Source organism: Ceratotherium simum, chromosome 17 (assembly GCF_057802395.1).
Source record: "Ceratotherium simum simum isolate JZ-2026a chromosome 17, ASM5780239v1, whole genome shotgun sequence".
Classification (NCBI taxonomy): Eukaryota; Metazoa; Chordata; class Mammalia; order Perissodactyla; family Rhinocerotidae; genus Ceratotherium; species Ceratotherium simum.
Window position 1 is genome coordinate 39,808,329 of NC_141916.1, and position 12,704 is coordinate 39,821,032.

At 36.9% G+C, this 12,704-nt stretch overlaps 1 long non-coding RNA gene across 1 annotated transcript in view; it reads right to left on the reverse strand.

Annotated features, from left to right (window-relative positions):
• Positions 1-408: 408 nt before the first annotated feature.
• The window catches only part of LOC147914780 (uncharacterized), a 49,025-nt gene continuing 36,729 nt past the window's right edge, over positions 409-12,704 (reverse strand). Inside the window, exon 6 of the long non-coding RNA XR_015554981.1 lies at positions 409-1,324. This is a non-coding gene — a long non-coding RNA (uncharacterized LOC147914780). The remainder of the gene's footprint in view (positions 1,325-12,704) is intronic.

Genomic DNA, 12,704 nt, shown 5'->3' on the forward strand with positions numbered 1-12,704 from the left:
AAAAAGAGAATATATTTCTTTTCAAAACTCAAGTTTTCATAGCTGCATATAACTCAATATAACCCCAAATGATTTGAAGCCCTACATACATTATTTTCCAAGTAAGAAAAATTCAACTATGTCTCTCAGCAAATTCTCTAAATTCTTCCTGTCTATATCTTCTGTTTTATTCACTGTTATTACTACAGTTAATTTAATCATTTCATATAATTATGGAAACAACCCCTTTTCCAAACCTAAACCTTTAGCACTTCCTGCTTCACACTCTCTTTATGTATAATGAACACAACTGCCCATACCACCTTCTATAGAAGGTACCTTACTTGGTTAATGATACCCAGATACATTCTTTAAAATCTTACCATCCAAGTGCTTCACCAAGCACTCCACACTGCTTCCCTTCTTTTGTGATTTAAATCTACAAAAGACCTTCCTCAATCCATTCAATTCAGTCCTTTTTAACAACTTTATATTTATTATTTTGAACTTCTGTGCCAAATATATGCCCCAAAACATACACAAGTTAGCCCTTTTTACTGTGGCTACTGCTTCCTCTGCAAAGCCTCTCTGGGCTAGAAGACCAATTAACTCCTCAATGTCACCTTCAGTGACACTTGCACTAATTCATTCAACAAACATTTGTTGCGCACCTATTCAGTGGTAGTACTCTGTACATTACCCGCAAATGCTTTATGTCCTTTCACACATGAATATTAAATCTTATCTATTTCATCACCGTTCATTACTCAAATAGATATCTGCTTGTGCTTGCTTGCATCAGCATAAACCTCTGTGAGTAAGGAATCACATCTGCGCACACTAGTACAGTCATAGGGTCACATTTCTTGCTTCTTGAAGGCATTCCAGAACTCTCCCGGAACAGGCCCAGGCACTAGGGAACACTGCGGTATGCTGCTCAGATCCTTTTGCTATGAGGAAGGACTTATCACCCCTGCTGCTGGAAGGACTGCCTGCAGACAGCCCCTAGCACCAGCCTCCTTCAAACACAGCCTCAACTGAAGAGAGTCATGTTGTCCAAGTCAAGTTCTTTTTGAGGATGGCCTACATCCAAAGACTGTTCACCGTGGAGCTAGAAAGGTCTATCTCTCTCATGTCAACTCGGGGTGGCTGTGAAGTAGACTTAAGAACTTCCCATAGGGTTGGCTAAGGCTTCTGCTGAAGCTGCCTTGAAACTTGACTTTTCCCTCCACGCCGTCCTGCTTCCTTCCCTTCTCTTTCACAAGCATCGATCTTAAGAGCACTCTGTAAAATCCCTCCTGCATGCTGGTCTCTGTCTTAGGGTTTGTTTCTCTGGGACGTCAACCTGCAACACACATAATGGATTAGGAAAGGTTTCCACCACTAGATGAGTAGGAATATAGAGGGAAAGCTCACCTACAGCAGACAAAATCTCAGTTTTCCACTTTCCTTTTAGCTTTTTGAAAAATGAAGTAATGGGCGGGCCCAGTGGCATAGTGGTTAAGTTTGGGGTGCTTTGCTTTGGGGACCCAGTTTCGTGGGTTTGGATCCCGGGTGTGGATCTACACCACTCATCAAGCCATGCTGTGGTGGTGACCCACATACAAAATAGAGGAATATTGGCACAGATGTTAGTTCAGGGCCAATCTTCCTCACCAAAAAAAAAAGAAAAGAAAAGAAAAAAGAAATGGGATGCAGAGACCACACATTAAAGAAACTGAGAAAGGTGATTCAGCAAGATGCCTGTTCTTTTCTAGTCATGGTGGATCCTGTAAGGCCTAAATTTAGTGAGGAGGAATAAACATTTATTGAGCCACCATTAAGTTCTAGGCATTTTAGCCACATTATTCCATTCAGTTTTTATAGTTACTCCAAAAAGGCTAACATGTGCAAAGAGTTAAGGTAATTTGCCACATATCACACCATTAATAAGTTAGTTAGAAACAAAAGGACTTGGAATACTGCAAAGGATAAAAGGGTGTAAGTTTTTAGCTCTTAAAAAAAGAGGCAAAAATTTAACTTAAATTTCTCCTTTCTGCATGACTCTTTGATATAAGATTTTAAAAAGATTTATAGGCCGGCCCTGTGGCTTGGTGGTTAAGTGCGCGTGCTGCGATGCTGGTGGCCCGGGGTTCGGATCCCGGGTGTGCATCGAGGCACCACTTCTCCATTCATCCTGAGGCCGAGTCCCACATACAGCAACTAGAAGGATGTGCAGCTACGACACACAACTATCCACTGGGGCTTTGGGGGGAAAAATAAAATAAATAAAATCTTTAAAAAAAATAAAAATAAAAAAAATAAAAATAAAAAGATTTATACTCTCTGATTAAAGTGGAGACCATGTTGCTGAGTTTGCTTTTCAAAGCCATGTTGAAAGCTTCTACCAATTCTTGGTAGATGTAGAGGAAAAGAAGCCTTTCTTGTTCTTTGTTGTTTATATACACAACAGAACAAGACCCTTCACAGTCAAGCATTATCACTTTCTGATGATGGCATTACATTAATCTACCAAGAAAACACTAGTATTGGTATATATCAAGTAATTTTGTGAAATATAAGGTTTTGGTAATTTAAGAATAAAAGAAGGCATTATACCTTACTTTTCCCCAGGTCCACATATCACTTCTCAGGCTCATTTTGTCAAAGACCACCCCCAAATAAGCTATTTAAACTCCTGTGAGGGCCTGTTTAATTTACGGCCCAGAGAAATGTGTTAAGTATTAGAGAATTGTGCCAAGAGACTGCTTAGCTGGGTTTTGTTAACTGACCTGAAATTTTCTGGGCCTTTTACAAGACTTGAAAGTTTCAAACTGAATTTATACATGTTTATAATAGCCAGAAAAATCAAAGTGAAAGGGACCAAAGAGACCTTTGGAGTGAAGGTCTCTTTCTCATGTCGACAGTTTAATTGCTTCGTGTGAAATAACACCACGCCATTAAAAATACTTTTGGAGGGCCTGCTTCACTCATAAAGCAGTAGATTTCCTGGAAGTATTGCAGTATGTTGCCATTGGCTCATCACCACTAGAAGGCTGCTTTTGGAATCCTGCAAAACTGGCTCTCTGTGATTACTTTTGAGCAAAGACCACATTCAGCAAATTTTAAGAAGGGACAATAGGTCATTGGCTCATGAAAAAAAATACCATTTCCCTAGATAGGTCTCTATCCTAGTGGTGTTCATGTCTTAAATAACTTCAAGCCCTATGGAGTAATCCATCTTGTCAATTTTTTTCAACTTCCTGCCAGTCTCTGTATCAGAGGAAATTAAATACCTGTCCTTGCAATCTTTATGTCCTGAGTAAACAGTGTGTCAGAAAAATTGTCAAAAATCATGAAATACCAATTTTTCTAATTTTAGTAATTTTTATATTTTTTCACATATTACTTTTAATTCTTCTAATAGTAATACTGACTTGTAAAACAGTAAGTGGTCCTGATTAAAGTGGCTATAAATGATGAATAGTGAAAGTGACCATTTATTAAACACATACTCACTATGGACCAGTTACTAATTTATGCAATTGGCATATGCCCTTTCTCAATAGCCCTAAAAGGAGATTCAGAGAGGTTAAGTAAAAACCAATACAATTAAAACTCAGCCTTACTCATTCCACACTGTAATTTTCACCATTGAACAGCACAACCACTCCAGAGTGAAGCTGGAAGACAAATGGTGACCTCTTTCCTCTCTCCCTTCTCCAGACATACTATTTACAATCCTCTCACAAGGCAAGAGAAGATGAAGAGCTTGATACCATCATATTTTTTCATACAATGACTTTGAGAGAAGAGTAATGAATCTAACTTCTGCCTGGCAAAATTCTTGTGCACAACAATTCTTGTGCTTGTTGTCTTATGGTCTTATTTGATAAATAGATAGATAGATAGATAGATAGATAGATAGATAGATAGATAGATAGGTAGACAGGTAGATAGGTAGGTAGGTAGACAGGTAGACAGACAGACATATGTATATATTACAAATTATATATAACATGTATATAGATTATATACACATATATGAAAAAGTACACCCAAAATTCTATAACAAAGGAACATAAGCATTTATGGAGAAGATATAGCAATGTTTTCAATGGAGGACTTTATTAAGGGAACTCTGCCAAGGACATTCATATTCTGTCAACAGTTAAAGGTATATATTTTGATTCCATTTTACAAATGAGGAGGCTGAGGGTAAAGTTAAGTATCTGGCGTAAGGCAATATGGCTATTAAACCTAATCATCTACACTAAAGCACCCCCTCAAATTCTCACATCGTCAACTTTCTTATCGTAATAACATCACCATTTCCGGCTGATTTCCAACAGCTGTTTTTGTTATTGTTCTCGATGTTGTTTTCATTTCCTGCTCCCCATTTACAACGAGATATTTTCAGAATAAATCTGCCTTTCAGCCAAGATAAATTTGTCCTACTTTAATTCTCACCAAATGATATAATATAGGGTTGAGTCTATTGCAGTAATTGCCAAACTTTGCTGACATTGAAATAACCTAGGAATCTGGAAAGACATACTCATGTTGTGCTCCTGTCCCCAGATATTCTGATTTAATTGGTATGGATGTGATCTGGGAATCCAGGTGTTTTAAAGCCCCCCCAGGAGATTCTAATATGCAGCAAAATTTGGGAATCTTGTTCTATGATTTTTTTAGTCTTGTCTTGGGCTGAATCTCCAAAACTCCCGGTTCATGCCATTGGACTATATTACTCACTATCCCTCTTTATTCCAGTCATCTATGGACCTCCAGAACCCTCCCCTCATTCCTTGAAGATATTAGCAATGGTCACTCCAAAACAATTACTGCCATAATTCTTGGTGATTTCCGTATCCAGGTAGACAATCCTTCCAATATCTTGTCCTTTCAGATTCTTGCCTCCTTTCTCGAATTGTAGCTGTCCTTAACACTGCCTAAGTCATCTCTGGCACAATACCCTCCATATGTTTTACCAATAACCTCACCATTCCCCAAGCTCAATTTCAAGTACACCTCTCTCCAACCACTACATCCTATCTTTCAAAATCATTTACTTTTGCCCACGACCCTAACAATCACTCAGCTTTGTTTGGACCTGTCTTTGGATCTCCAATTATTCTATCACCTCTTCGCTGTCCCTTATCATCCTCATATTCTTACCTCCTTCTTATCCAAGTTAGATTCTAGAATTCATCAGTATCATTGTTCCCTTACACACACTCTCTCACCCCACTTCCCCTCCATAGTAGTCCTCTGGCAAAAGTCTACACCTGGCTAAATACCACTCTCTCTCTAGTTTTCATATGCACCAAAGTAGGAGAAGAGATCCAAAAAAAAAGAAACATTCAACCATGCCGACTGGGCTCACTTTAAAATGATGACCATTAACCTCAAGTAGGCCCTTAGTGCTGCCAGGCAGTACTAGTCATTTCCCTAATTCATTCACTCATCCATTTCCCTAGCTCCTCAATCTGACCTGATGACCTAGATTCTTATTCTGCTGAAAAATATGAGTCAGATTGGGAAATAACATCCACATGGGTCTACCACAAAACCCACCACACCGTCTTTTTCTGTGCTCATATAATTGACCTTCCCTTCTGTTCTATGGATGAAACTTCTGTGCTCTTATGTGAGACAACCTCTTCACTTACACACGGAATTCTACCCTTCTCACTTACTTAAGGACCTCATTCAGGTAATGTTCCTCTTTTCTTAGAGATCATTTCTGTTAGCACACAAACATACAGTAAGAGTTCTTATTTAAAGAAAAAAAATCCTCCCTTGACCCCATATCTCCCTCTAGCAACTGCCTCATTTCTCTGATTGACTTTACTGCAAAACTTCTCACGCGTTAACCTATTCTCACTCTCCCTTTGCCCCAGTTACATTATTTCCATGAATATTCTATTTTTGTCTTGAACCCACTCTAATTGGGCTATTGTCCCTATATTGAAACAGCTTTTTATATGGTCCCAAATGATCTCCACATTTCCAAATCTGAAAGTCAAGTCTTAGTCTTCATCTTGACCTCAACAGAATGAATCACTCCTTCCATCTTCAATCAGCTTCTTCACTTGGCTTTCAGACCACATTCTTTTGGTTTCCTTCCTACTTTTCCAGTTGCATCTTCTCTCTCTTTATTGGTTCTTCCTCATCATCTTACACATGAAATTTTGAAATCCTTGGATTTCTACACTTTTTTTCCCTCTTTCTACACTTATTCCCAGGTCATCTCAATCAGTCTCATGGTTTATAATCTCCAGGCCAAAATGATTCCCAAATTTTTGTCTACAGTCCAAGCTACTTCCCTGAACTCATCTCAGATATCTAGCTGTCTACTCCTCATCATTACTTGGATGCTAATAGCCACTTAAAAATTGTGTGTTCAAATACAAACTCTTGGTAGCAGTGGGTGTATGTCCATGAGGCCCACCTTGCTGTACTTGGACTCTTGTGGGGAAGGGGCAGAAGAAGCCAATGTGTTAGGCTAAAATGAAAGAAAAGAAAGATGAGGCAGAGATGGAAATAAAGTGTTTTGAAACTGATTAGAAGCCATGGAGTGAGATATGGGTTAATTGTCAGCTGCTGCTCTAGGAATAGTTTCTGATGTCTTCACCTATTGAAAGTTGTTTTTTTTGTTTTTTTTTTTTTTGGTGAGGAAGAAGACTGGCCCTGAGCTAACAGCTGTTGCCAATTTTTTTTGGCTTGAGGAAGATTGGCCTTGAGCTAAGATCTGTGCCAATCTTCCTCTATTTTGTATGTGGGATGCTGCCACAGCATGGCTTGATAAGCAGTGCATAGGTCTGCCCCCAGGATCCAAACCCAGAAACCCCAGGCCGCCAAAGCAGAGTGTGGAAACTTAACCACTACGCCACCGGGCCGGCCCTGAAAGAAGTTTTTTATTTTCTCTATTTTTGTATATCTCTATTCTTGATTTGTTAAGCTAAAAATAAAAGCTATGAAAAGATATAAATAAATAAACAAATAACTCTTGATCCCTTCCAACACAACCTGCTATTCCTCTAGTGGGTCCCATCTCAGTAAATTGTGCCTTATTTCTTTCAGTTGCTTGGAACAAAAACCTTAGACTCATTCTTGACTGCCTTTCTCTCTCACACATTACATCCAGTCCATCAGCAAATCCTATTGACTAAAACTCTTTAAGTATGTACCTTAAATCCAACTACTTCTTACTTCCTCTACCACCTGGCTTAAGCCACCATTGTCATTCACCTGGACTGTTGCAATTAGCCTTCTACGTGAGCTTACTGCTCCCACCCTTATTCCCCCTCAGTTTAATCTCAACCTGCAGCTGGAGGTTTCCTTTTAAAATATAAGACATGTCACTCCTCAGCTCTGTATCTCCCCGTGATTCAGCCTCCCTTTGAGTAGAAGCGAAGTCACCACATGGATCGACAAGGCCGTCCATTATCTGCCCTTTGCTGTCTCTGACAGGTCCTTTTACCACTGTCTCCCTGGCTCAATACACTCTAGCCTCGCTGGCCTCCTTGCCGTTCCCCAAATATGACGAGCATACTCCCACTGCATTTGTACTTCCTGTTCTCTGGATTCTTTTCTCTCAAGTCTGCAGGGCTTTCTTCCTCACTTTCCTCAGGTCCACTCAGATATTACCTTCTCAGAAAGCCCTTCCCTGATCACTCTATATGAAAATTCCCCCTGCCTTTTTGAAAATCACTTATTGCCACCACCAACACTTTATACCAGGAGTCAACCAATATTGCTGTAAAGGGCCAGATAGTAAATATTTTAGGCTTTGAGAGCAAAAGGTCTCATCTCTGCCACAACTACTTAATTCTGCCATTAGAGTGCAAAAGCAGCCATAGATAATATGCAAAAGAATGGGGATGGCTGTGTTCTAACAAAACTATATTTATACAAATAGACGGTTGGCCAAATTTGCTCTATAAGCCGTAGTTTGTGGATACCTGCCTTATATAGTACCTACTTCTTTCCTAAACTCACCCTCTAGAATGTAAACTCCTTGTGGTAAAGATTTCTCTATTTAATAGTAGATGGTCAATTAATATTTTAAAGTAAATATTTTGTGTTGCACAAATCTATTTCTCTTTTTGTAATTGTTGCATCTCTTTCTGTGATATTCTTCCATGGGATGATCAGTACCAAACGACAATATTTTCATCAGTCAAGAGGGAATTGTGCATGTTTGGGTAGAATTTTCAGTATCGTTGAAAAAAGAAAAATCCAGCTAGTGGTCATTGGTAGATCTTCTTTATAAAAATATAAAATCAATCTTTTGTGTGTTTTGTGGGTAGGCATATTACTATTATTGTTTGGTGTCTTTGAATAGCATTTTCTTAAAAAAACAAAAATTGAATTGAATTTGAATCAAATTGGATAATAATCTATGTTTAATGTTTTAAAATAAAGTAAAATTAAATATTTGCCATAGCAATCAATTTTTTCTGAGGGAAGTTTTTTTTTTCTCTTTAAATAAGGAAAGTGGTCATTATTTCTAGTTTCATAAACCATGAGCTCAGGCTCTCAAATTTATACATCATGCCTGGAATCCACATCAATCCTACATAGATGTTTCCAGCGGAAGACTGCTCCAAATACTGTCAGAATCCCACTGTCATAAAATTCTAAAGTTGTCAGCTCAAAAATAGAGGAAAAGCATATGATTCTCAGCCATCTATCCTACTGGCATGTTTCTATGGTCACTGTTTGATGGTGGTGATTGCTTCCAAAGATATGTTCAGACTGAAGCATCAGTGTCTATAATTTATTCAAGTTTAATTTTTCACTAACATAAAAATTTTCAATTTTACAGCTTGTCCTGAAACTAAAGCAAAATGTTTTCTTCCTGAAGTTATTTGATCTCATCGCCTATGTGTTCCTAAATTATGTCTTAAAAGCATCCTCCTGGTGTTCCTAATAAAACTTGTTATGAGAAGATGTCAAGATTTCTTATTTTCCTAACAGTCACAGAAAATGCAGGAAATTTGCAAGGACTGTGAGTTTCCAAAGTGCAAAATGCTTCTGCATTCAATGCTTCTCGAGCATCTACAGCCACCATCAGTTAGATACTTTTGATTTGCTACTTGATCCTTATTTTGACAAGAACATAAAATAAGAAGTAAGAAAAATCTTCCTTCTTAATAACAGACAGTCTTTGCTTCAAAATTGTTAATTAAAAGCCAAATAAATAAATACATAGAATTATTCAAAGTAATTGAATTTCTTTCTTATCTTGAGATGCTGTTCTTCAAGGGTAGTTTTGGAAAATAAGGCTAGTCTTCTTGCACTCACTCTGAACATAAAAGTTCTCTATCTAGGCCTTGAATTATCACCTTGTGCTTTTCTAAAAGCAAAAGTGCATTCAGTTTGCAATGCGTACTTCTAAAGGAAAATAAACGCATTTCATTCAGATGTTTGTGAAACCAAACACGCACACTGTCATCCGAGGAGCAGAATTTATGGGGAAAAAAAAAAGAAAAGATTGTTCTGGGATAGTTCAAATCCCAAAGGAAGAGAAAAACACATATAACTTAGCAAGAATTCCCACCAGAGACAAGGGCACGTTCATTTCAGACAAGGAAAAACTGAATGGAACCCAAAAACAATAGACAGATAAGGAGGTTCAGATGAGTGAAAACTACTTTTCATTGTTTATATTACAGTGTTATAACTAGATTTTAGGGCAATTTGCCAGCGATAAATTCGTAAACCTCATTCAAATATGATAGTTGTTTAAGATATTCACTTTAATATTTTAATAAACATTGGCTTAATAGGGGTCACTAATGTGCTAAAAAGTCTCAGGATTAAAATATTTGCTCGAGATTTATTGGCGAGAGAACACTCATGTCAGCTTTCTAAAGAAAGGTAGCAGATAAGTAAAATAGGGGCTGTGACAGCTGCTTCAGAAAGTCTCTTCTTAAATGTTCCTTGTAGATGTAAGTCATCCCTAGCTGAGCACCTGACTTCTCAGACCCTTCAACTAGGGTGCAGCCTGGCAGTCAGCTATCTTCCCGCATGGGAGGAGTGTTAGTCTGACTTGAAAGAAGGAACACGCTGAACGCTATAAAGTTTTTGTTGGTGCATCTCAAAAAATCTTAAGGCTTAGTGCAATTCTATGCAAAATCCCCAAAAGATATTTTTAACTAATTCTAATTAGTTAAAATTAATTAACTAATTAACTAATAATTCTAAACATCTGTAAGCTGAAATGGGCAAGAAAAGCTAATAAATTTTTGTAAAGAACAAAAGAGTAACGTGAGGAATTTATCTTAGCAGGTGCTAAAATTTACTAGAAAGCTATAATAATCAAAACTGTGGAGCTAGAACAAGAATGAACAGATCAATGGAATATAATAAAGATCCCAAGAATACACATAGTTATATAAGAAATTAGTGTATGATACATGTGAGATTAGTAAGAAAACACGTAATCAGTAAAAAATATGCAATAAATAAGAAAATGAATGATAAGTAGGAAAAAATATTGTTCAATAAATGATTCTCGGAAATTGATCAATTATGTGAGAGAAAAAACAAGTAACTCCAAGTGTATTATAACGTTAAATATTAAAAATTTAAAGCAGAAAAGTCAAAGCTAGGAGAAAATGTAAATAAATATTTTCAATGCTTTATATGGAAAAACTCACAGAGAAAAAATTATTCAATTCAATTATTTGCAAGTACTATCAAGAAATATCATTATCAAAATTAAAAGGAAAACACTAAAATGGAAAAATAAATATGAATCCAACAAATATGGATTGAGATAATGTTCTTGATATGTAATGAACCTGAGAGCAACGCATTACACACCAAATTAAAATTAAGGAAGAATCACCAACGGGCATTTCACAAAAGAAACAACTTAAATGTCTATTAAACATAGGACGTTCATAATCTCCCTAAAGAGCAAAGAATGTGATTAAAAATAATAAGAAAACCTTTGCCTATAAAATTAAAAATAAATATGTATGTCTAATCAATGACAATACCCAGTGCTACAAAAATGGAGTGAAAGACCACTATGATAGATTGTTAGAATTATAAATTGGTAAAAGTTTTCTGGAAAAAAGATATACAGATATTTATCAAAACATTTTTAAAAAATAAAATCAAAACTGAAACAACTTAAACGTCTAATAACAAAGAAATAGCTAAATAAATGATGGTTAGCAAGATTGAGCATTTGGATACTATTTCATAACAGAAAATTCATGATGGATTATTAAAAAAACAAATATCAAAACCATATACAATATGATCCTAGTTTGTTCACACACGTGCGTGCACACACACACACACATTTTCACAGGGAAAAAAGAACAGAAAAATAGATAAATGCATTACTTGCAATTTTTGATTATTTCAGATTTGCTTTGTTATCTTGGTATTTCCCAGACTGTCCAAAAGGGGGATGTATTGCTATTTCTAGAAATTATTATTTAAAGTAACATATGTTTGCAGCCACCAGGCACATGTCTGGACTTCAGCAGAATTATATGAGATAGTTCCTGTTCTCAAGGAGCTTACAGTTTCACACCACACAAGCTCATAAACAAAAGAAAATTCAAATATATATGACAGGGTGTGTTCAAATATCAAAATAGGTAATCATTTGTATTTTGAAATTCAGAGGCTTTGTCAATTGCAGTAGTCAAGGAAAGGTGCCAGGGTTGGGTTTGAAGGAAGATAAGAGTTTGTCTAATGAGAAAAGATACGTGATAAAGACTTGAGAAGAGATAGTCAGGACTGGACATGACATATCCAAGAGACGATGACAACACACGCTTGGCAATATAGTCCATATTCTCTACCCTCTCAAAGGTTATTTTAGAGTTGTAAGATATATGGAAAACCAACATAAATATACTAATACACCAAATGGAGCCTTTGAAAACTTTCATTTTCTAACAGAGTTTCTACAATACCCTGTGTCTTTGAGAAAGAGGCAAAAATTATTAAAAATTGATGAATAAGTTATTCAAATGTACAAGCATTCTAAAATTCTTTTGCAATTATAGATAGGCAACAAGTTTGGCATCATGACTATATCTAAATTCCTTAGAGACAAATGGTTCTATCCACTAGTAAAATGCGGCTGTGGTGAGCAAGACTCGTATATGTGCTGTGCAGGAAAGACAGAACTTTCCCATGACCTAAAGAGACTCTGCAAAATGACCACAGATGGTTTATACCAAAAAAGCTGGAAAAATTATATGAAGTCCTGTGAAGAATATTAGTTTGGAAAAAATACGAGGAAACAAATAAATAGAAGTCACCAGCAACCTCAAAATTATAGGAGGTCTCTGAATCAGCCTCTGAGATTTTAACATATGGACTTTCCAAATCACAAAGGTCTGGAGAGAAGATGAGAACCAAAACGAGTTCCAAATCCCTGAGTTTTATTACCCCATTGTTATGCACTAGAGAGATTTATGGGAGCCTCTCCCATAAATGTTTTGAGTGTACTAAAGAAATGGCTTGTTCTCACTGGACCTTTTTGTAAAGAAGCGCTGCTGCGTGCCAGGAAGAGCACTGAGTGACTGGTTGGTGACCAGAATTCTAGCTACCTTGATAATTAACTTAGGGAAATGGCATCTCATACTTAACCTCACAGCGTTTTCACTTTCATTATCTGCACTATGCAGACAGTGTTTGAAAGCAGAGTAACACAATCAGTCCTAAGCAGGCTGAGAAGGTTGCTGCTCCGTAGCACTATTCAG